General features: G+C 42.1%; 1 protein-coding gene across 2 annotated transcripts in view; it reads left to right on the top strand.

Moving 5' to 3' along the window:
* Positions 1–616: 616 nt before the first annotated feature.
* Positions 617–26,085, top strand: part of LOC140730599 (BTB/POZ domain-containing protein 3) — an 80,302-nt gene continuing 54,833 nt past the window's right edge. For both annotated transcript variants that reach the window (XM_073051276.1, XM_073051275.1), the window contains exons 1-2: positions 617–1,112; positions 6,528–6,639. The gene's annotated coding sequence lies outside the window, so the exon portion shown is untranslated. The remainder of the gene's footprint in view (positions 1,113–6,527; positions 6,640–26,085) is intronic.

Genomic DNA, 26,085 nt, shown 5'->3' with positions numbered 1-26,085 from the left:
TCACTACTGTAAAGCAGCAAAGAGTTATGCTGCTCTAATAGTTTCGTCAATACGACTTTTATTCAAGGATAGCCGGTCTTTAAATAAAGGAAAATACGTTTGTACTTGAGGGCTGTCAGTTCAGCTCAAGTCTTGTCCACATTGCACCTAAAACTCAGGTAACCAGAAGTTAACAAGTGGGGTACTTTGACAGCCTCATTGATGCCCAAGCCTGACCTAAGGCTGGATTTCAACTGGGTTCCACAACTGCACGGGGGGAGCATACACTGACCTCGGCAATCACTGAGATTCTGCACCCTCCAGGATTTGATGAACAACCATCAATCACTCGCAATAGCCATTCCTTCACTGAATTTGACCATATCTGTATTTCATTAACAAGAGAAAATCTGCAGATGCTCTATTTCATTATCTTTGTTCAGGATCCTTGTCAAAGTCTATAACCATAGTTCCTACTTTTCCTATTCGTCTTATCCAATCAACAGTTATTATTTGAATAAATGAAAATCAAGAAAAATCTTTTCTCACAGATACTGCATGAACTGTTCAGTTTTTTCCAGTGTTTTCTTTTTATTTCGGATTTATTTAATAATGTTCATCTTCCGGGCGTGCCGTTGGGGCTGGGGATAGGTAGGAGTGTTCCAGCGGCAGTTTTACAAGTGCAGAAGTATTTCATTGAAAAAGTTTCCTTGCCTTATTGACTGTTATGAATTCTGTGTGTTGGGGGCAGCCCAGTCAGTGAGGGAGTACGTCGTGATGAGTCGCTCACCCCGGCTGCATTGTTCGTGTATCTGGCTGAGCAACAGGAAGAGCTAATCCTTTAAACTCTAATTTACCAATTCAAAAGCTGCACCGAGGCCCAGTGATGGGGACTGCAGATACCAGTGAGCGCACGATTGAAACCGCTCGCAGAGGTCTTCCCGTCCTCGGGGCTTTCCCTTCTCCCTCCCCAGTCCACTGAGGCTTCGCTTGTCACAGCTGAGAGATGTGGATGGGTGATTCCGACTGGACGGTGCGGTCCTTCACTCGTGGGGGTTGGGAGGTGGGGAAACCAGTGATCCTACCCCTCCCTCCTCCCTTCTGCCTCCACACCCGATTTGGCGACGGAGCAGGTCAGTGATGCTGTGCTGGGTTAGTAGAGGGTCTTGGGGCAGAGCGGTTCCGAGCTGAGGAAGGGTACTCGGAGGGAAAAGGAGGGGGGTAAGGGGAGAGGGTTGAGGAGGTGGCTTCATATTCAGCATCGCAGTCCACGGGGAGCGGCAGCGGAGGGGGTGGGGGGGGGATGAATTGAAAGCGCCAGCGCCAGCACAGCACTTGCTCGCCTCGTTTAACCGTTGCTTTGTTACACTTTAAATTAGCTGTGGTTTTCCGATTTTTGTTTTCGTATTATGAGCGATGGAGAGGTTCCACAAAGAAACATAGTGGGTTTGACAGGAGGAAGGGGGGGGTATTGTGGGTTCTCCTTTATTTGGGGTTCGAATCGTCCCGCAAGACTTTAGTTTTGGAAATGGAACACAAAGTTTGTAGTTTTCCTTCCCTTCTTTGTTTTGCCTGGGGCTGGCTGGAGAGTGTTTCCCCAACACTTGGAGTACAGTTCCGAAGTGAAACACCCTGTTTTGTTCTGTTTATGGTACTGCCTACAGTTCCATCCCTCGCTTCCTCCCTGACCACGGGACAAAGGCTGCTCTGTGTAGGCAATAACTGAATTGATGGTGCCGACCCATTCCTAGGTCAAATCAGAGCTCGTGTTTACAAGGGCTGCGTTTCGTGCAGAGACTAAAGTTATTAGCACGAGGAAAAGTTAGATTGGAAACAAGTTGAGTTAAACTAGTGTTAGAAGAAACCGGACTACCTGATCTGTGGAATTACAGTATTTTGGTTTCATTTTAGAATTTTATTTAACTTATGCACTATCTTTCACAAACTCCGATCATTCCAAAGAAGAGCATTTTGGAATTAGTGATTTTATAATCCAGGAAGTTTACTGGCCTGCATCTGCACAGCAAACACCGAAATGATTAACAGACACGGAGGTCCCTATAATCAAAGTTAACAATGCTGAATAATATATTGAACAGAGTACAGGGATACTGTTTCTGTTCAAGATAGTGTCTTGGGATTTGTTGTCGTTGCTCCAGAGAGAACATATAAGAAATCAGTTCAATGCTTATTGTGACACACCACCAATGAAGTCAAAGTCTAGTTCATAGTCATATGCACAGGTGCAATGAAAAACTTGCTTGCAGTAGCATTACTGGTATTTCGCATCAAGTAAGTAATGCTCCCTAAATATGAGCTCAGAATTTTGTGTGGAGATCAGTCCTCCAAAGCCATCAGCACTAAACTCTAAGCCATCTGCAGTAACGCTCTGATTCTTTCAGTTAGCCCTTGACTCACTCACTTTGTATGTCCAGTAAATCCAATGATCATCTCCATTTACACCACACTCATTGTCTACAATGTTAACTGACACCCGAGTAAAAAATCATTTAACTGAATGTTCAACACACAGTTTTCAGAAGCATAAAATGTGCCCTGTGAGGAACTGAGGGTCAAGCAAAAACAGTATTATGTGAATGGATGGATTGATTGATTAATTAAATTATCTGATGTATCATTTTATGATTCCAGTGCATGTTAAGTATTAATAAATGAACAATCAAAGTAAATTTTAACTGGCTCAGAAAAGCATGATATTCTTGGTGCAGTTTGGACTATCTTTGATATCTGTTCCAGCATAAATGAATTCCATCACTTTCTATATGCACCCTGGGTTACCCTTTCAGAGGAGATCCATACATTTTATTACTGCAAAGGCCCCACACCAAAATTCTTTTACATTGTTAAGTCAGGAAAATATTAAGTTTCCCTTGGTGTTATATCCATTTGGAGGATAAAATATTTGTACAGTAAGATCACTTCAAATTGACAAAACTGCTGTCCAAAAGCACTTACAAATAAAAAGCTACTTAGTTATGCAAGGTAATGAGTCACATAATTTGAAATGATGGAATATAATTTGTAGTTATTAAGTTGTGCCAGTTTTAAATGCACATCTTTGGGAAAACTTAAGTTTGCTAAAATCTCTGTTGCCGTCCCCGAACTCATGATCAATTTCACTTACACACTGTGATGCCTGACACACTCTTTTGCGGTCTCCCTTTTTAGCTGAGCATTTGGTCATCTCTCAGATCTCCTCATGTGGCTCACGGTTAAAATTTGATTGATAATTTGCGACATTTTGCTATATTAAAGGTGCTGAATTGAGGCAAGTTGTGTTACATGGTGCTGGACTGGGAGGCCAGCTGTTCAGGTCTCCTGCCTCCTTCATTCTAGCCCTTATTTGGTTTGGTCTGAAAGGGACACAAAACCCAATGACATGATAGACATCTTCTGCATAATACTCTAGTAAATCTTCCAACAAAAACAGCTTTCATTTATATCCAGAAGAAAAACTAGATGCTGGAATATAGAGTAACACATACTAAATGCTGGAGGAACTCAGGAGGTCAAGCAGCATCTATGGAAATGAATAAGCACTCAACATTTCGGAAAGAGACAGCCTGAAACGATGACTGTTTTATCATTAACATAGATGGTGCCTGATCCATATATTTTTATATTTATATTTTCCCTTTGTCAAAGTAAGACCTTCCTCAGCACTTGACAGGAATGTTATCAAACAAAATTTCACACCCAGGTACCTAAAGAAATCCGGGGGCAGTTGATGAGAAATTTGATCAAGTACTGTAAGTAGATTCTGATAAGCATTGAAAATCTGAAATAAAAACAGCAAACAATAGGAACACTCAACTGGTCAGTCAGCATCTGTCAAATGAGAAATAGTTAGCATTTCAGGTCAAAGACCCCCAAACTGACAAAGAGAAGAGACACATTTGACTTGGGCAGAGAAACATGTTAATCTGAAAACTAACTTGTTTCTTTGTCAGTTCTGGTGAGGAGGATTCAACCTGAAATGTTTACTCTGTCTTTCCTCCCAGATGCTGCCTGATCTGCTGATTGTTTCTTGCATTTTCTGTTTATATTTCAGATTTCACCTCTGGGCTTGTGGTATTTTTATTTGCAATAGATTCTGAGGGCTACATTTAAAAAAAAAGAGAATTTTGGAGAATTTTAGAAGGATATTCTGGAGTTAAATGCCAAACAGCTGAAGGCACAGTCACCATTGGAGGAGCGATTAAACTGAGGAGTACAAAACACACTGGAATGGGTGAAGTGCAAAGACCACAAAAGGTTTTGGGGCTGGAGCAGTGGAAGTAAAATAGGACAAGTTTCAGAAGAAAGACAGAAAACAAGATTAAGGTTTTTAAAATTCAAGTTGCTCTATACCAGTTCTATTCAAGTTGATCTAATATAGATCAGTGAGAATTGAGAGGAGGCAGCATGGTAGCATAGTGGTTAGCACGCCGCTTTACAGTACAGGGGACCCAGGTTCAATTCCCACCGCTGCCTGTAAGGACAAACAAGAGATAATCTGCAGACGCTGCAAATCCAAGCAACGCACTCAAAATGGTTGAAAAACTCAGCAGGGCATGCAGCATCTATGGAAAAGTCGACGTTTCGGGCCGAGACCCTTTGTCCAGCATGCTTTCATAGATGCTGCCTGGCCTGCTGTGTACCTCCAGCATTTTGTGCGTTGCTGCCTGTAAGGAGTTTGTACGTTTTCCCAGTGACTGCGTGGGTTTCCTCTGGGTGCTCTGGTTTCCTGCCATATTCCAAAGTCCAACCTGTTGGTAGGTTAATTGGTCATTGTAAATTGTCCCATGATTAAGCTAAATTGGGAGGTTGCTGAGCGGCGTGGCTCGAATGGTTGGAAGGGACTACTGTACTCCGCACTGTATCCCAATCAATCAATGAATAAATAGTGTTGATGTGTCAGCACTCAGAAAGCAGAGTACTCAAAGGTTAAAGATAGGAGACAGGCCAGGAAAATAATGTCAAAGTATGTAAGCTGGTTACAGAAAAATAGCAATTACTGTCAAAATAAAGATACTTACCACCTCTGCACAATTGGGAGAATGCAATATATGTGATCTTGCAACACTGTGAGTACAAATACTGTATTTAAAATGTCTCAGACAAAGGAGTACTTTTGTTTACGGGTTAAGAGGAGAAAAGTCTGCCAGAGAGGATCCTTTGACTAATGCATTATTGCTTTCTGGAAAGTTGTTGTTAGGAGAAGTGAGAATGAATTTAGATGCCAATCAGAATAAAGGACTGAATTATAAAATGGTAACAGTAGCAAAGGAGCCCATTCAGCTTTTCATATCCAGGCGACTCTGTACAAGGATGCCAGGAATGAGCCCCTCTCATCTGCTCTTTACCTGTGGACCTGATGTTTTTCTTTTGTTTTGAAACCCTAGTTCAGTCTGCTTCTATGGTCAGAGAGGCAATGCACCTGCTGCTTTGAAATGTTTTGTCTCACATCTCTTTTTTTTTAACCAAGTGCCATAAATCTGCGTTGCTTGCGTCTTTCATATTATTGGAAACACCACCTCGCTGTCTACAAGCCTCATTATTCTTGAAATTGCCCCCAAGACCTTTGCATTTTTCCCAGTGACCAGGATTGAACTTAATATTCCAGCTATGGCCGTGGCATGGTTTTATTAATATTCATTCAGTCTTCCTCATTTTTTCACTCCATGTATGAAGCCAGGATCCTGTACATTGAAAATCCCTAGTGGTAACGTAACCCATCAATCTTCCCTGTAGAACCTGAAATATGTAGAATCACCAAGGTACCGGAATGCAGGTCATGCATATGGATCTTTATGGGGGAAGGGAGGAAAGGAATTAGGGTGGCGAAGGACAAGAAGAGAGGGTGATACTGGCCTGAAATTACCATTAAAATGTCAGCAGTCCCATGCATACTGCTGTCACATCCTTAACTATGCGTTGTTCAGGTCTGCCACGTAAGCGCACATCGTTCATTGATCCTGTTATAGTTAATATTCTATAGATTTGCTGAGTATGCCCGCAGGAAAATGAATCTTAGGATTGTATATGGCGACATATATGTACTTCGATGATAAAAAATTACTTTGAACTTTGATATGCATACGTCTTGAATTTCTGCACAGCTGATCATCTTTAACACCTCGAGTGTTCTGTGCCTAGAGCCACAAATAAAATGGCAGTTTCTGCAATATCCTGCACTTTGGGAGGGTTAGCAGGAGAGGGGAACGAAAAGGAAAATAAAGCATGACCAGTAATCTCCCACAGATCCTTGCTAGCTAATTGATCATATTTTGACCCCTTTTCAATATATACGGTCTATGTATATAATAGTTACTTGTACATTGTGTGTTTTAGGATTATTTTTATAGTTATACTTATTTTGGTTTTTTTGGGGTTTTTTTGTGTTCTTTATGCTTATTGGGCTTTTTATGCTGCTGGACTAACAATAATTTCTTTCTCTTTTACAGTCACGTACTAAAGAATGACAATAAATAATCTTGAATCTTAAACATGTGAACCACCTTTTATTTCCATTTCTTTTTTCTCAGGATTTGAGCTTTGATGGTAAGGGCAGCTTTATCGGCTATCCCTTTGAAGTGAATCATTTTTAGGCCATTTCAAAGACAGTAAAATCCGTGGGTCAAGTCCACACCAGACCAGGTAAGAACATCAGTTGTGTTTTTACATAATAATTTTGTGGTAATATTTACCACTGACTCTTATTTATTCCTTTAGTTTAAATTCCAAATTATTAATGAGATTTAAATTCCATCGTTGCTATGGTAGATTTCAACTCACTTCGTCCAGGCCTCTGGTTTACTAATCCAGTAATATAACTGCTGCCCTTTCACCTGAAAATAATTATAGCTTTTCTGGTTTCTGATAGCAAATTTCACACTGTGTAAACCTTGACAGCTAGGCTGAAGGATGCATAGATTTTATATTGCTAGTTATGCATTGTCCTTTTTATGAACTGAGTTCAAAAAGTTAAGAAATATTTTTATCAGGCGCATTCACCATACTAGAGGGCCTTTTTTAAGGTGGGTGGGAACATGTTTTCCTGTCATTTTAAGGGCTTCCTCTGGCTTTGCTTCTATTGCAATTCAGTGCCATGTGGTACTCTGGTGTGAGACAAAAGATCAATGAATAGATGACATTAATAGATGATAATGCTCTAATCAGCATTATCACTGCTCATTTTTCTGTTGGCCAAGTCTTGGGAATGCTCTGTAATTTACTTTGCTGAGATTTGATTTTACATACACTCCTGATTTACAAGCACGGAGGAATTAGTGTCTGGGAAACACATTTTTGAATAAACATTTCTACAAGATCATATGAACTGAAGAAATGCAAGCAGAAGTAGGCTGCTTGACCTTTGCCATTGTTCTGCTATTCATTGAGTTGGTGACTGATCCTAGCAATATTTCCATGCACTAATGCCACATTGTTTGATTTTCCTTGTGTATAAAATGCTGTGGATCTCTGCCCAGAGGACATAGAATCAGAATTAGGTCATTAATGTCATTGAGTCTGGTCCACTATACCATTGGCTGATTTACTATCCCTCTCAATCCCATTCTCCCGCCTTCTCCCCGTAACTTTTAAACTTCCATTTTAAATATACCCAACGAGTTAGCATCTCCAGCCATCGGTGTCAATGACTTCTATAGATTCACCACCCTTTAGCTAAAGAAATTCCTCTCAATCTCTGTTCCAAGGGGGCATCCTAGTATTCTGAGGCTGTGCCCTTTGGTCCTATACTTACTATGATAAGAAACATCAGGGTTTAATATGAGGTTACCACCGCCTCCCCATTCTTCCAAACTACTGAGAATAACAGGCCCAGGACCACCAAACACTCCTCATATGTTAACCTTTTATTTCTCAAAATAATTTTTGTGAGTCTCCTCTGGACTTTCCCCAGTCCTTTCTTAGATTGAGTTCTTCTTCATGCCTTGTGTAACAGTTGGTGGCAACCATGCTGTTTCCTTAGCCTTTGTCTGTTTCTTACAAGGCTGAGTTGCTAACTCGACACTCAACAAACACAGCACAGATGGAAAGCGTGCAAGAAGCTGGCTGGATTCGAATCTGGGACCATTCATCTCGATGTCTGATGCAGATGCCACTACACCACCAGCCAGCTTCCTTTCTTAGATAAGGGGCCCAAAACTGCTCACAATTCTCCCGAGTGTGATTTGATCAATGCCTTACAAACCCTCAGCGTTACATCATTGTTTTTATACTCTAGTCCTCTCAAACTGAATGTTAACTTTGCAATTCCATTCCTTACCAGTAAGTCAATCTGCACAAGGGAATCCTCTGTAGGGATTCCTCCACAAAGAAACCTCTGATTTCTGAATTTGTTCCCTGTTTAGGAAATAGTCCATACCTTATTCCAGCTACTAAAGTTCATGACCATACACTTTCCTACACTGTATTCCATCTGCCACTTCTTTGCCCAATCTGTCTAAGTCCATCTGCAGGCTCCCTGCTTCCTCAGCACTACCTGCTCCTCCACCTATCATTACATCATCCGAAAACCTGAGGTCACAACCAATTCTATCATCAAAATCATTGACAGATAACAGGCAAAGAAGCATTCGCAGCACCTACTCCTGTGTAACAACACTAGTCACCATCAGCCAATCAGAAAAGGACTCCCTTTATTCCCACTCATTGCCTCCTGTCAGTCAGCCAATCTTCTATCCATGCTGGTATCTTTCCAATAATACCAGCTCTTATTATTTTTAGCAGCCTTCCATGGCACCTTGTAAAAGCCATCCTAAAAATCCAAGTAAAGAACATTCACTGATTGTCTTTTGTCTATCCTGCATGAATTCCAATAGATTTTAAGGAAAGATTTTCCCTTTAGTCCTGACTCTGGCCTATTTTATCATGTATGTCCAAGTACCCAGAAACCTCATTCTTAATAATGGACTCCAACAACTTCCAACCCCTAAAGACTTAATAGCCTATAATTTCCTGTCTTTTGCCTCCCTTTCTTCTTAATTAGAGGAGTGACGTTTGCAATTTCCCAGTCCTCCAGAACCATTCTAGAATCTAGTGATTCTTGAAAGTTCATTTCTGATATCTCTACAACCTCTTCAGCTACCTTGTTTAGAACCTGGGGTAAAGTCCATCTGGTCCAGGTGACTTGTCTATCTTCAGATCAGTCAGCTTCCCAAGCACCTACTCCTTAGTAATAGCAACTACACTCACTTCTGCCCCCTGACATGCTCAAATTTCTGGCATACTGGTGAAGACACAGTGAAGACTGATGCAAAATACTTATTATGTTCATCTTTTTTTTGGCTCCTATTACTACCTTTCCAGTGTTATTTTCCACCTGTCGAATAGCCACTCTCACCTCTCTTTTACTCATTTTATATCTGGAAAAAAATGTCTTCCTCTTTTATATGAATTGGCTTGCTTACCTTCATATTTCACCTTTTCTTTCCTTACTGCTTTTTCATTTGCTTTTTGTTAGTTTTTAAAAGCTTCCTACTAATTTTTCCTATATGACCTCACTTTTGCTTTAATACCATCTTTGACTTCACTTGTCTTCTCTTTAGAATATGATGAAATTATAATGTAACTTCTGAATTGCTCCCAGAAACTGCTAGTCTTCCCTTCCAATCAACTTTAGCCTGCTCCTCTCTCACACTTCTGTAGTTCCCTTTATTCCCTGTAATTCTGATACATCTAATTTTAGCTTCTCTCTCTCAAACTGTAGGGTGAATTCTATCACATTGTGATCACTGCTGTTGTGTTCTTTATACGTACCGTGGGTTTCTAATAACAAAACATATTCTGGAAGAACATGACTAAAACTTTATTTACAACAGCAACAACTACACGTGTCTTACAGCGCCATGCTCCTGATGTTTCTAGAACATTCTATCATTTCTGTGCATGCTCATAACTCTGTCCAATCACGTTCTTACACATGACACATGAAATCACCACATCTTCCTTTCCTTAAAAAGAAAAACAATTAACAACATTAAGCAAAACAAATACATAAGTTAATATGTCTCTATCAGTCTCTCTGGGGGTTTATGAAAATGAGTAGATCTTCTAAGTCGTTCACACAGTTCTTGTGTTTCGTTGTTAATTTCATGTTTTGTCTGGTCTGTATCAGTTAACTGAAACTCTGAAATTGGCTCTTTCTTAAGGTCTTTGTGAAGAAATTGCAATTCATTCATTAACTGTGTAATCTCTTTTTTATGCTGAGACTTCAACATTTCAATAAAACTTCTCAATTCCTTCACTCGTGCTTTCACTTCTTCAATTGGATCCTGATTCTTGTCACTCCTTGCTTCAGATCCATATTGTACTGTACCGGCAAGTTTGGTTTTGGTGGCAATGCTTTGTCAGATGCTGGTAACAAAGGGATGGGTCTGGGATTTTTCTTTATGATTTCTTTTACTTTTGCTGCATTGGTATCAAATTCTGTTCTCTCTTGCTCTTTCATCAAGTGACTGTATGCTGACTCTGTGTCACTGTCCAGAACTAAGACTCTTTTCACCATATTCAGTCTCTCGCAGGCAAATAAACCCGGTATTGACTGTACATTTTTTGACACGACCACAAATGAAAGTGTGTGCACACTATTTTTGTGTGATACTTTCGCCACACATGTTCCTTTAACTGGTATGCCCAGTCACTTTTATATTTGTCTGATGTAACTTTGGTCTCGGCTTTAATGCATTAAACTCAGATCCTGCAAGAACATTTACTTGTGCTCCAGTATCAAGTTTAAACAGAATATTGTTTTGGTTCACTTGCAATGGCATAGTCCAGTCATTCTTACTTTGTTTGTTTTGTCAAAGCACATCAATATAAAACTCCTCAAATTCATTTTCAAGCACTGCATTTATGTGTTTTATTTCCTTTCTACATCTGAAACAGCATGAAAAATGATTACTCTTACCACAGTGACTGTGCATTTCTCCATACGCTGGACACTTTTTAGGTTGGTGCTCCCGCCCACAGCAATCACAAGGTTTTTCTCTTTCGGATGATGTCTTGCTCTCTGTTGGTTTTGTTGTCGCTTCATTATTTTTTCTAATAGGTTCACACTTTACAGTGTCTACGCAGCTCTAAATAAAAAGCTCTTTAGCCTGCGACGTCACGGATTCCGAAGCTTTGCAGAGAATCAAAGTTTTTTCCAAATCCATGTCTGGTTCTCTTAAGAGTCTTTCTCTCAGAGGATTATCCAGAATGCCGCAAACAATTTTGTCTTTAATGAGAGAGTCCGTCAGCTCTGCAAACTCACATGATTTACTGCAGTTTCTCAATTCCGTAACAAATTGATCAATCGTTTGACCAGCTGTCTGCCAACAGGTAAAGAATTTGTACCTCCCATTAATCACATTGCGCTTCACTATACAAAATGCTGCAAATTTGTCCATAATCGCTTTTAGATTCAAATTATCTCCATGTTCAAAAGTAAAATGGTTATATACCTCAATTGTGTTGTCACCAATCACGTGGAGTAGAATGGCAGCTCTTGTTTTTTCCGATTTATTTTCTGCTCCGATCACCGATAAATAAGTTTCAAAATGCTGTTTAAATTTTTTCCAGTTTTCAGCAACATTTCCAGTCAGCTGAAGCGTCGATGGGGGTTACAAAACTTCCATTTTTAAAACAGTTAGCACACCCAAAACAGCTTGTGCTCTTTTTTCCCGATTATCTTCACTTCTCCTGTGTTAGCTAAACATATTATTCTTCCAGACCGACTTCTGACACCATGTTGTGCTCTTTATACGTACCGTGGGTTTCTAATAACAAAACATATTCTGGAAGAATATGACCAAAACTTTATTTACAATAGCAACAACTACATGTGTGTCTTACAGCGCCATACTTCTTGATGTTTCTAGAACAATCAGAGAGGCAAACATCTACTACCACTCTCTGACTTCTCCCACAAAACCAATGTCTAATCCAATTTACTACCTCATCCTGAATGACTCTTTGACCAACCCCTCCTATGTGGGACCTTGTCAAATGCCTTGCTAAAGTCTATGTAGATAACATCAACTGCCTTGCCTTCATCCACTTTCCTGGTAATTTCCTCAAAAAACTCTATAAGATTGGTTAGACATGACCTTCCACGTATGAAGCCATGTTGACTACCCTTAATCAGATCATATCCATCCAAAAACTCATATGTCCGGCCATTAGACTACTTTCCAATAACTTTCCCACAGCTGATATCAGACTCACTGGCCTATAATTTCCTGGTTTATGTTTAGAGCCTTTCTTAAACAGCACAACACTGGCTATTCTCCAATCTTCTGGTACCTCACAAGGATGATTTAAACATATCTGCTAAAGCCCCAGCAATTTCTGTACTTGCCTCCAGAAGGGTTCAAGGGAACACCTTGTCAGGTCCTGGGTATTTATCCACCTGATTTTCCTCATAACAACAAACACCTCCTCCTAATCTGTACAGTGTCATTGAAGTTGACACTATTTTGCCACACTTCTATAGACTTGGTGTCATTCCTGAGTAAATACAAATGTAAAAAAAATAAGATCTTCCTCATATTTTTTGCTTCTGCACATGGATTACCATTCTGATCTTCCAGAGGACCAATTTTGTCCCTTGCAATCCTTTTGCTCTTAACATATCTGTAGAAGCCCTTGGTATTCTCCTTCATCTTGTTTGCAGAAGCAACCTAATACCTTCTTTTTGCCCTCCTGATTTCTTTCTTAAGTGTTTTCTTGCATCTCTTATACTCCACAAGCACTTCATTTGTACCTAAATGCCTATACATGCTATGCACCTTTTTTTACTTAACCATGCCTCAATATTTCTTGAAAACCCAGGTTCCCTACGCCTGTTATCTTTACCTTTTATCTGACAGGCACATTCAAGCTTTGCACTCTCAAAATTTCACCTTTGAAAGCCTCCCACTTACCAAGTACACTTTGCCAAAAAACAGCCTGTCCAAATCAACACATCCAAAATGCTGGGGGAACTCAGCAGGTCAGGCAGCAGCTATGGAAAAAAGTACAGTTGACGTTTTGGGCTGAGACTCTTTGGCAGGACTGGAGAAAAAAAAGATGAGGAGTAGATTTAAAAGGTGTGGGGAGGGGAAGAGAGAAACACAAAGTGATAGGTGAAACCTGAAGGGGAAGGGATGAAGTAAGGAGCTGGGAAGTTGATTGGTGACAGAGACACAATCCTGGAGAAAGGGGAGTCTGATAGGAGAGGATAGAACGCCATGGAAGAAGGAAAAGGGGGTAGGAGCATGAAAGGGAGGTGATGAGCAGGTAAGAAGATAAGGTAAGAGAGGAAAAAGGGGATGGGGAATGGTGAAGAAGGCATTACTGGAAGTTCGAGAAATCAGTGTTCATGCTATCAGGTTAGAGGCTACCCAAATGGAATATAAGGTGTTGTTCCTCCAATCTGAGTATGGCCTCATGGTGACAGTAGAGGATGTTGTGTTCTTTATATGTACCGTGGGTTTCTAATAACGAAACATATTCTGGAAGAATAGAACTAGAACTTTTACTTAACAGCAGCAAACAGCAACCAGGTTTTTACCATACAAGTTTCTAGATCATTCTGTCATTTCTGCGCATGCTCCGAACACTGTCCAATCACATGCTTACACGTGACATGTGATATTACCACAACTGCCTTCCTGAGGGTTCCTTTACCTTAAACTCACTCATCAAATCTGATTCATTATATAACACACAGTCCAGAATTGTCTTTTCTCTAGTGGGCCCAATCAGAAGCTGCTCTAAAAAAAGCCATCTTGTAGGCATTCTACAAATTTCTTCTCTTGGGATCCAGCACCAACTTGATATTCCCCAATCTGCCTGCATCTTAAAATCCCCCATTATTGGGCTCTTTACATGCCCTTTCTATCACCCATTGCAAGTTGTTTTCCACATCCTGCCTATTATTCAGTGGCTTGTATATAACTCCCATCAGGGTTTTTTTACCCTTGCACTTGCTTAACTCTACCCACAAGGATTCTACATCTTCTGATCCTATGTGACCAGTTTCTAAAGATTTGATTTCAAATTTTAACAATAGAGCCATGCCACCCTTTCAGCCTACCTGCTGGTCCTTTTGAAGCAATGTGCATCCTTGAATGTTAAGCTCCCAACTATGATCTTCCTTCAGCCATCACTCACTAATGCCCCCAAAGCCATGCATACTAATTGCTTACAGTGCTACAAAATCATCTACCTTGTTACATAATATTGCGTGCATTCAAGTATAACACCCTTGGTCCTGTATTCATCACCATTTTCAATTTTGTCCCAATGTTACTGGAAGATAAATTCTTAACGCTTTTCAAACTTTTTGTTCTTCTATTTATTCTGGAGGCTTTCCTAACCTCTCCTGCGCTCTCCTTCCCTTTTACTTTAGCCTCACATTTTGAACTGTTGAACCTACTGTTTAGTTTAAGGAGACACTTCAACCCATCCAATTGACTCCAACTTTGCCCGTTGAATTACCTATCTTCCCCACAATCTCACTACACGCTGCATCTATTTGCATGACAACTGCCCCATCCGGTTCTCATTCCCCTGTCAAGTTAGTTAAACACCCTCCCCCCTCCAAAAGCACTGGCAAACCTGCCTGTAAGGATATTGGTTTCCCTCAGGTTCATATGTAACACCTCCTTTTGTACAGGTCACACCTTCCCTCAAAGAAATCCCAATGATCCAGAAATCTGGAACCTTGCCCCATGCACCAGTTTCTCAGCCACACATTCACTTGCCAAACCATCCTTTCCTTACCCTTACTGGCGCGTGGCACAGGCAACACTCCAGAGAATACTACCCCTGAGGTCCTGCTTTTTAACTTTCTACCCAGCTCCCCATATCCTCTCTTCAGGAACTCATCCCTTTTCTTACCTATGTTGTTGATACCAATATGTACCATGTCTTCTGGCTGCTCGCCCTACTCCTTTAGAATGCTGTGGATCAGATCTGAGACACCCCTGACCCTAGCACCAGGGAAGCAACATACCATCCAGGTCTCTCTTTCATATCAACAGAATCTCCTTTCTAGTTCTCTAGCTATTGAATCCCCTGTCACCATTGCAGTCCTCTTCTCCGCATCCCACCCCCTCTCTTCTGAGCCACAGAGCCAGACTCAGTGCCAGAGACCTGGTCGCTGTGGCTTTCCCCTGATAGGTCATTCTCCCCCAACATATCCAAAGCAGTATACTTACTACTGCAGGGATACACAACACTGGCTGCCCACTCTCCCTTTCCCTCTCCTGCAACTTGGGGGTGACTACCTCCCTGTAGCTCCCATCTATCATGTCCTTGAATGTACCCTGTGACTGCGCATCCACAATCCTCTCTGGTAAAGAGTTCCAAAGACTTTGTGTGTTTCTTGTATTTTGAGCAGCACATCGTTTCACGGAGAGCATTGATGTAGAGCTTCTTTTACTGCAGTAGGGCCTGGTTTCGCTAATGATCTGCAGATAGGAGCTCAAATCCCACCGTGACTCTGGCAGTTTAAGTTCAGCACATTAATTAAATCAACAATCAAACACTAGCTCTGGTAATGGTAATGATGGAACTGCTGAAAAGTTCAGAATGTATTTTTAAGGAGGGAGTCTACTTTCTTTGTTCATCCTGGCAAATTGTGATGTGGGAGACACTGAACTGTTCTTGGAAGTGGTTGTTTTCAGTTCATCTCAAAGGCAATGGGTGAGATAAGCAAAAATGCTTACACAAATACATAATAACATGAATTAACTATGACTCAACCATCTTCCCAGAAATTTCAGTGTCAATGGTCTGATATTTGGTAGGAATATATGGAGGAAAGCCCAGTGATGCTGGCTAACTAAAAGCTGGTATCGCCCTTAGCACTAGGGCACTTTAGCATGCCAGGGGTTTAGCAATCTGCTAAATTGGCAAGTGGATGGGAGCAAGCAGGAACTGCGTACTGCTATTCCCAGCTTATGAAATGTCATCTATTTTAGTTCTCTCCTTGGGCCTGTTGATAGTCCCAGAGTTCTGAGCACCGCCTGTCATTCCATCATACCGTGGTTTTAATTAGACCCCTGCAACCTCTCGGTGGGCTTATTCCTGCAGGTCGGGCAGCATTGTGTTTCTGGTCTACGGTCCTTCATTTAAAATGAAGACCTGATTTCCAGTGAGTGCTTCTTAGCTTAAGTGACACAAGTCAATGTTTTAACAAGTAGAATAACAACCTTGATAATTGTGCTTGTCTGATTAGTTGGATTTTTATAGGGCTTTATATTGGAGCCCAGGAGAGACTGATTAGTGACGATGTAGTAGCTGCAGTATTTTCTCTGACATGACTAACGTCACTGAATGTTTGAGGCAGAGGTTCCCGTTGTGCTTAGCATCCAGGGCTTGTTGCAAGCCCTAATGTTTTCTTTAAATCCCAGGTGGCAGGTATTGGAAGATACTGTATGGCTCTGTCAGTGACACTCCAGCAGAACTGTTTTCATTTTTGTGATGTTTGCTCTGTAGCATTGCTATTTAAAGGGACTACAACTTTTGCAGACTGCTGCTCAAAAACATTAAAGACACGCATTTTGACTTCAAGGCCTCTCCTAATCATTTCAACCACATTACAGCATTTACAAGTCCTCCTGACATTTGGGTATGGGAGCTGTTGTCCTTCTTCATCTACTTCCTCCAGGACCTTCAGATCTCTCAATGGTTGTCAGAACACTCTGATCCTCCCTATGCCCCTGTCAAACAAACACCATTTCCTTGTTGGAACAACCCTTCTGAGGTCGGTAGTTCATACTGTTTGGCTGTTTGACAAGTAGCTGACAGGTATTAAACATTGGCCTTGTAAAGTTCCTCCCCACACCTTGATAGCACACCGGGCCGTTTCTTTACATTTGTCTGTTTCATGAGGTCGAGTTGCTATTTCAATGCTCAACCCAGCACAGGTAGAAAGCTTGCAAGGATTCGAACCTGGGACCGAAGTCCAGGTGCGGATACCACTACGCCTCCAGCACAGTCATTGGACTTGTAGCAGTGCTCAAAATACTCTTTGTCACTTAAGGCAATGCAAATGTGATAAGTTGATCTGGGAATGCCAGCATATGAATGTCACAATGGAAGCAGTACCCCCATAAGTGACAAGTATTAAAGATGATGCAATATTTCTGTCAGCCGACACACATTGTGAACTGCATAGGTCTACATACATCGCTGACTCCTGGGCGTAGAGCTAAAAAAAAACACAACAAACTTTTAACACCATAAATCAGCGAGTTGTCTGTTATGTCTCCCCTCTTGCTGCGAAATGGGGATTCCTATTTTTCCCTTACTAGGGAGAGAGAGAGCCTGTGGTATGTCGAATTACCGGGTGAACAAGTAGTTTTTGGGGTAGTGCAAGCCTGTGTTTTTATCGATGCTTTTGCTGCATACTTGAGTGCTCAGTGGAGAGTGTTGACTTTTTTTGCTGGCGGGGGGTGGGGGGATCGTTGCCTTGCTGCTGTTTGTGCGTGGGGGGAGGGTGCTTTGGGGTTCTAACGTTTTAACTGCCGTTCATTCTTTGGGGGCACTCCTGTTCTCGTGGATGTTTGTGAAGAAAAAGAATTTCAGGATGTATATTGAAACATTGAGAACCACATAGGCCTACATACATTGAGAATTAGATAGTCCTACATACATTGAGAATTAGATAGTCCTACATACATTGAGAACTACAGTGAGGTAATATAATTTCATTTTGGATTCTCATTAAAGCCTATAGAAAAGATGTTAGGAGATCTACTGACACATCGCTCGCACGGCTGCTACCTTGCAGCTCCAGTAAGCCAAGTTCAAACCTGACCCATCAATGCTGTCTGTATGGAGTTTGCATGTTCTCTCTGTAAATGTGAACTACTCGTTCACTCGTTCTCTCTACATGCTTCAATGTCCTCCCACATCCCAAAGAAGTGCAGGTGGGTAGTTGATAGGCCGCTGTAAATTGCCCCTAAATGCAGGTGAGCGGTGGAACCTGGTTAATGGGAATGTGGGGATAATTAAATGAATTAAGTGAGGGGTTAGTGCAAGTGGGTGCTTGAAGGCTGGTGCAGAATCTGTGAGCTGGAAGCCCGTTTCCCCACTGTTGCTCTCTGATTACAACATTACTACTCAGTGACTGCTTCTTTCCTCTCACCGTGACCCAGTGAGTCCTCCCTGCAGACTGATTGTTGCATTAATGTCCTGCAGCAACAAACAATCTGGAGAATCTCGGTGAGGTGGGGAGGGAGGGTTAGACAGGAATTGCTGACATTTTAGGTCAAAACTCTCATCAACCCTAACCACCCTTCATCCCCACCATGGGCTACCACTTTATGTGTACACGCTGCACCTCATTCCTGCATTGACACAGTCACTGTCCCACTGTATTTTCATAAGCCCTGCTGCTACCTAGAAGAGTTCCTCTAGTCAAGAGTCACTGTCACTTTATCATTTCCTATCAGTCAGCTTATACAGATACTCCTACACAGTGTCACTTTATGTATACAGTATACAGTCTGTTTATATAAGCTAATCTTATGTATATATGCACGGCCAACTCAGTCACTTGTACATTGTGTTTTATAGGATTGCATTTATATTTATTTTATTGTGTTCCTTTTGCTTTTTCCTTAAATCCGCATTGGATCTGGAGTAACGATCATTTTGTTCTCCTCTGTACTTGTGAACTGAATAATAACAATAAACAATTTTGAATCCTGAAGCAGTTGCCCCAGATTCCAGCATCTGCAATCTCTTGTGTCTCCAGTTTGTCTTCTGTGATGAGCTCAAAACACTTTACCCAAGTGCAGTGGTAACAATTTTGCAAATAGCAATTAGTACTCAATCAGCTGTTAATTTTATTTCTGAAGTTGACAGAGTTTGTTAATCAAGTGAGTTGAAGAATTCTGTTGCATGAGGGTTGATGATAGATCAGTCACAATCTCATTGAATGGTGGAACAGGCTCGACAAGCTAAATCGCCTACTGTTGTTCCAATGTTCCTATCCAGATGGCAATTTGCAGCAAACAAGCTTATAATTACCAGAGTCAGGCAGATAATCAGAGTACTTTTACATTTACCTCATGAATAAACTTAATAATGCTGTTTAAACCTATTGTCTGATGTTCTTTGTAAGTGATAACCAGTACCCTGGTGGGTTTAAGGTAATCCAGTTGCCGGAGTTTGATGAATAATGTATTTCAGTTACATTCCTCCTGTTGATGGTGTCATTCCAACTTTTGATTTCATTACTGCCTTGTAATTAAGTCTTTTGTAAATTTTCATTATGTTATTTAGAAGACGGAAGTATCACAGTAATTACACAATGTTGCTGTAAGAACATAGCTAAATTCCGTAGTTGTGTGGGTGTGCGAGACCTGTTTTGTAGTACACGCCATGGCACATGCATTGGGTGCCATCGTAGTGCAGCGGTTAGTATGACGGTATTACAGCTCAGAGCGTTTCTGAGTTCAATTCTGGTGACGTTCCGTAAGGAGTCTCTGTATGTCCTCCTGGTAGACTGCATGGATTCTCTCTGGGTCCTCCGGTTTCTTCCCACAGTCCAAAGTTAGTTTAATTGGTCATTGTAAATTGTCCCATGATTAGGTTAGGATTAATCGGGTTTGGCAGGGGTTAATGGCACGGTGTGGCTTGAAGGGCCAGGAGGACTCTGCACTGTATCACTAAATTAGTGAATAATACATCAGCAAAGCTCCCACATCCATGACCTCTGACTTGTAGAAGGGCTAAGACAACTGGAGTGTAGGAAATTCTTCGCAACCTCGACAGTGACAGAGACACGCACTGCTTTGCAGATGGGGCAAGAGATGGCTGATTTGTGAGGGTGTGTGCTCCTTCCTCTGCTTGTGTAATGATTCTGTATGCACCCAGTGAATAGCAAACTTCTCAATTCTATCCCCAATCCTCCATGATCACTTTGAGCAGTTGTGGCCCGGAGATTCCCAGGAGACACTTTAAGGAAACGGTACAGACAGTCTAATGCCCTTCCCTTGGACAACATCGGTGGCATGGAGAGGGGAGACTTGCAGCTTGGGAAAAATCCTTGAACCCTGGAAACATTCCAAGGCACAAATCCATGGTCTATCAAGACTAACGGAGGCCTACTACAGACAGTCATGTATGTGTCCACCATCCACAAGAGTTTGGAACAGAGTGTCTGTTTTGGGAATCTGATGTTTGGCATGGGAATGACATGGCCTGCCCAGCATGGCCAGCTGCAATATCTAGAGTCCTCTATTCTGGGGACACTGGCCTGGTAGAGGTCTCAAATATTTGTTTCCTTGGACTAAGTTTTGGTTTATTGTACCAAGTACCACTGAAAATCTTGTCTTGTCTTGAAGATCTTGTTCATATAGATCAAATCATTACACAGTGCTTTGAGCTAGAATAAGGTAAAACAATAACAATAAAGTATAAATGCTACTGAAAAAGTGTTGTCCAGGTAAACAACAATGTGCAAGATCATAATGAGGTAGATTGTGAGGCCAAGAGTCCATCTTGTCATACAAGAGGTCTGTTCAAGAGTCTGATAACAATGGGATAGAAGCTGTCCTTAATCCTGGTGGTACATGTGAACTCCTTTTTGCCAGATATTTCAAGAAATACGGCTGGTTAGTCCCTCGCTAACAAGCCAGAGGACCCACCGGTGAGAAAACCACCTTTATTCAAATCCGTACGTCTAGGGCCAATATGACTTGGGTCCCATCAGACCTTTGATCCGAGATGTTTCAACCACCCACACCCTAATCTTAGCAAATACTGTGTAAATGCTGCCCACTTGCAGTTACCTGCTTGCAAGAAATGACAGATCGTACGCTGCATACAATTATACAGGAAGTATATTTACAAATTTCAGCTTGATCAAACAATTAAAGGGAAAATTAAAAAGAAAAAAAATTATAAGGGCCTATTACAGTTAACCCAGTCCAAATGTACACATAAGTTGAAGCTCATCTTAAAGTTGTCTCTAACTCACAGGCTGGACCCACAGCCTGCATGAGAGCACACACCATGTTTCGAATGTCGCTCAACACCCATTTCAAATAAACGGGTTCCCCCGCTGCAGTGTTGGTCTTTCCTCCTTGAAGCCATTCAGCTGCACAAAACACCTTATGCAACCGGGACGGCATTCTCAGCCATCTTCCTTCCTGGCTTCTCCCAGCTCCCGCCAAAAAGACCTCGACCCACACCAATGTCCTTCACAAAAAGGTTCTCCACTCAGCGTCCTGTGGAACCTCCTCCCAATTCCACCATCCTGAATGGATGATACTACATTCCTAAGCTTGAACATTACAACCCCCTATTTTTAGCTCAAACCCAAATGGGCTGAAAGCAGAACAGACGGCTCTTACAGAACTGTTAAAATGAAATACCTACAGCATAGCAGTAAAAATCTTAACACATGCTTTCAGACTTTTGTATCTTCTGCCCAATGGAAGAGGGGAGAAGAAAGGGTGAAATCTTTGATTATGCTGGCTGCTTTACAGAGGCAGCAAAAAATATATACAGAGTCCATAGTAGGGTGGCTGGTTCCCAGTATGAGCTGAGCTGTGTCACATCTCTCTGTAATTTCCTGGAGTCACGTGCAGAGCAGTTGCCATACCAAGCACTATTGCAGCTGATAGGATGCTTTCTATGGGCCATCAATAAAAGTTGGTTGTTGGAGACATGCTGGATTTCTTTAACCTCCTGGGGAAGTAGAGACATTGCTGAGCTTTCTTGATTGTGACATCAGTATGGACCAGGGCAGGCTGTTGTTGTTGATGTCCACTTTGAGGTACTGCCCCTCCAACCCCTTTCTGAAGTCCGTGACCAGCTCTTTTGTTTTCTTGACATTGAGGGAACGGTGGTTGTCATGACGTCATGTCACTAAGCTCTCGGTCTCCTTTCTGTACTCCAAACTCATCATTATTTGCGGCATAACCCACTACGGTGGCATCATCTGCAAACTTGAAGGTGGAGTTGGAGCAGAATCGGGCCCTGCTGTGATGAGTGTTCAGGGAGCAGGTTAGGGGACTGAGGGCACAACCTTGTTGTGCACCATTGTTTCTGGTGGGCCTTCCAGATGACTTCGAGGATTTTGCATTGACAATGCTGGTGGGATCTTTCCAGTGCTGTGAAACATTTGTTGCAGATGGTCCAGGACTCAGAAACGCACAGGAAATAAGGAACACCACTGCCATGGATTCCACAAGTTTTGTACCAGGTTTGAAGTCCTGGTCTTCAAGCACCCAGAGTCTGTGCACCACATTGAAATCAGAGGTGGATTCCATCATCAATGCCCGGCTTTGCTGAGTAGTGCTTGCTGAGATATCGAGAGTGATCCATGTTTTCCAGTTCCCGCTGCGAACCTTTATTGTTTGGGGGCAGGTTCGCAGACGGCCTTGCCCTCGTGCAAGGCCACCCTCTCACGGGCCTTGACTTGAGTTGACCATTCTGTGGAGCTCGGCTTCACAGCACGAGCAAGTGCATTGCCCTCTGAAATCTGCAGCTTGATGGTTGAGATTCAGCAACTGGAGTATACACCCCATAGACTGAACAGATTCCCATTAATGCTGAAGATGAGCTCTACTCCTAAGGGATGTTGGAGGTGCAGTGTTGCAGCGTGTATGAAAGGAGAGACAACGAGGCAGCCTTGCTTGATTTTATTGGCTTTGTTTGAGACGGATTCTGTTGTACACTCACTGGATGGCATCGTGGTTCACACACTATCATGTAAAGCACAGGCATAAACACACCAGATGCTCGAATAAATCACATACTCCTTGTTATTTATTATTGCTGGGCAAATTTCCAGAGCTCACTTCTTAATAGCACCCAGAGGAGAGCCCAGACCAGACAGACGACAACGGTTCGTCATCTGAAGGTGGACTCATCATATCTAATCTAATCGGGGATGACCTCGACAAGATGACCTTGCCACAACATCCCCATCCGACTGATGAACGAAACAAAAGCCTGGGGTTTCCTATAATCACTGAGCTTGCAGTATCCTTGACAACTTGAACTGAATTGGCAAATTGCAAAGACCTTTTCGACACAGTAGTGTAAAGAAGCTCATTTTAACAACACTGACATCTGATGTCGGTTGTTAGGAATGCTGATTCAGAGTGAAGGTGATTGAAATTCTCCAATAGTTTGAGGTGATCATTGTTATTCTCTGAGTGCTGAGACATAGGGGGATAAAGGTGCTCATTCCCACTGAACGCTCCTCAACTTGGGAGTGCTCTACACTTCAAGTACTCTTGTAAAGTAGGAAATGCAGTCAAGCCCCTATTAACAGTGATATTCACCCAGACCTAGTATATTGTCTATAGCAATAGTTCCAGTAGCAACGAGTCCAATTGTTAGTGTAGCGGTTAGTGCGATGCTATTACAGCACGGTTTCAGAGTTCAATTCTGGCGTCCTCTGTAAGCGGTCCCTGCACTGTGGAATGTGTGGGTTTTCCTGGGGTGCTCTGGTTGCTTCCCGCAGTCTAAACACATTTTGTGTAGGCCAACTGGTCATTGCAATTTGTCCGGTGCTTAGGTTAGGGTTGTGTGGGTCTTGTCGGAGGTGTCTGGGCCAGCACGGCTCAAAGGGCCAGAAGAGCCTACTCCGCACGGAACCTCTAAATAAAGTAAATAAAAATTCCCTATTTAAAAGGACTAATATCTATCCAACAGAGGAGCCTGGGACTTAATTTAAAGTCAACATCTTGGGCATATAGTACTCCCTCAATAGGACAGCACAGTAATGTAGAGGTTAGTATGCCAGTGATTCAGGTTCAGTTCCCGCCTGACCTGCCCAACATTTCTAACGTTCTGTTTTAAAGGTAATTGTCACATCCAAGAAGCAACTACTTGGGATGCCATTCACTTAAGTAGATGCCATGATAATTTGGCTATTTTACCGTAATTATGTTGAAGTAATAGGACATATTCATGTTGAGATTGTACGTTCTCCCGATAACCATGTGGGTTTCCTTACATATTCCAAAGATGTACGAGTAAAGGCTGATTTATACTTCTGCGTAGGCTCTACGCTGTGGCCTACGCCGTTGTGAGCATTTATACCTATGCGTTGGTGTGTCTGCATCACTCTGCAATTCACCGCCAAAACGCTAGTTGGCGGTGGGGTTTCTATGCCACTGTGTTGAGTTTCTTTGTGTACTTCAAACAATGGCGACTGAAACTGACGCATCATGTTGGAGTTGGAGCTAATAAATGTTGAACAAGAATTATTTCTATTGAAATTACTGCAACGCAGAAAAAGAGAGAAGACATCGGGGGAGATGGTGTGTACGACCATTGAACGGATTGAGGCAGACGGAGGGTGAATTTTCTGTGCTTGTCCGGCCACTGAGAGACGTGGACGAGGAAATGCATTTCAAATACTTTCGGATGTCGGCAGGTAGATTTGATGGTTTGGTTGATCGTTCAGAAGCAGCCAGAAATGTGTAGGAGGAAATGCGATGCTACCAAGCGGACCAATCGCAGTTGTGGTCTGCGTCGCCGCAACACGTTATTACATTTTTGGGGAGGTGTGCGTCAGGGTACGGCGTAGATTCGACGCAGAAGTATAAATTGCCCTTTAGTGTCAGTAAGTTGTGGGCATGCTACACTGGCGCCAGAAGCATGGAGACATTTGGGAGCTGCCCCCAGCATGTCCTTGGACTGTATTAGTCGTTGACTCAAATGACACATTCCACTGTATGTTTCGATATGCATGTGACAAATAAAACTAATTTCTTTAAAATCTCCCTTACTGGAGTCTCAGCACAGAATATATTTGCTTTGAGGGCTCTGGGGTGAGATTTAAACCTTCTGTTTCGAAGGAAGGAGAGCTGCCCACTGAGCCACATTATTATTAGGATAATAGAATATATCTGCTAAATACAGGTACTCTCATGCCATTAATAATAAATTACGATACGAGAGTATTTGTATTTAGAAGATACATTTTTTACACAGCAACAGCACATTAATATGGCCCATTACTGGGACATTAAGTTAATTACCACAGCACATCAGGTAAAATGGCCCAATTATCACTGCATCTATTTAAGGAGTACAGCCTCCCAAGTAGTTGCTTCTCGATTGCAGTAACTAATTAAATAAAAATAAAACATGCTTAAAGTATTGGGTAAGTCAGGCAGCATCTGTGGAGACAGAAAGAGAATTAATATTTCAGACTTTGAATTTTCTTTGGGAGTTTGACTTTCTGTCAAGATGGCGCCAGTGTACAACGATTCCTCAGGCAACATCTTCCAGATGGTCAATCATTTCAGTTCTTCCACGTCTTCTGCTTACTCTTTTTATCTTAGTTTTGTTTTTGCAACTGTTGGAGCCTGTGACTTACAGTCTGTAGTTCGATCGAGAGAGCTCGCACTCTGCTGTCCCCAGGAAAAACTCCAGGAGAGAAATGCCAGCATCAGCTACCACGAGGAGAACCTCAGAGGTGAGGGTCCGTGATCGGCTACATTTCTTGCCGATTAAAGCATCGAGGTAAATGCAGAGGAGAGCGAGCGGTGCTCGGAGAGGCCACTGGTTCATGTCACTTTCCTCAGTGGGGCCTTTGGTTTGGGCCGTTGTTGTCGGAGGGGCCCACGGTTCGAGCCGCTGGGGTTTGGACCGCTGCCGTTGGTTCAGGCTGCTGCCACCAGAGGGGCCACTAGGTCCCGATGCTCTTGGAGATAGTATAGAAATTCTGAGATTTATGGATTGGACTGAAGTTTAAAGTAACTGTCGTTCATACCGGCCTTTCTCAGTTCTATTTTTTTAAGTTCTCACCCATTCTTTCTTGTTGCCGATTGGCGGGCTGGGGGTTCAGGTGATCTGTTTATTTTTGTGCGGGGGAGGGTTTGGGGGTTTGCAAATTTTTGTTTTTTCCTTTTCCTTCAGGGGGTATCGATGTCTTTCTTTCAACTACTTGTATGGTTTTCTGTATTCTGTGGCTATCTGGAGAAGATAAATTTCAGAATTGTATTCTGCACACATATTTTGAGAATAAAAGTGTCTGTGACAGGGCAGAGATCAAGAGAACCTGTCTGACACAAGTGGCGATGGCAAACTCAAATGATAAGAGGAGATGCAAGTGAAAGGAGGTGAATG

The sequence above is a fragment of the Hemitrygon akajei genome, chromosome 7 (genome assembly GCF_048418815.1).
Source record: "Hemitrygon akajei chromosome 7, sHemAka1.3, whole genome shotgun sequence".
Lineage (NCBI taxonomy): Eukaryota > Metazoa > Chordata > Chondrichthyes > Myliobatiformes > Dasyatidae > Hemitrygon > Hemitrygon akajei.
The sequence above is the reverse complement of the archived record's forward strand: the minus strand, read 5'-3'. Positions and strand labels throughout refer to the sequence as shown.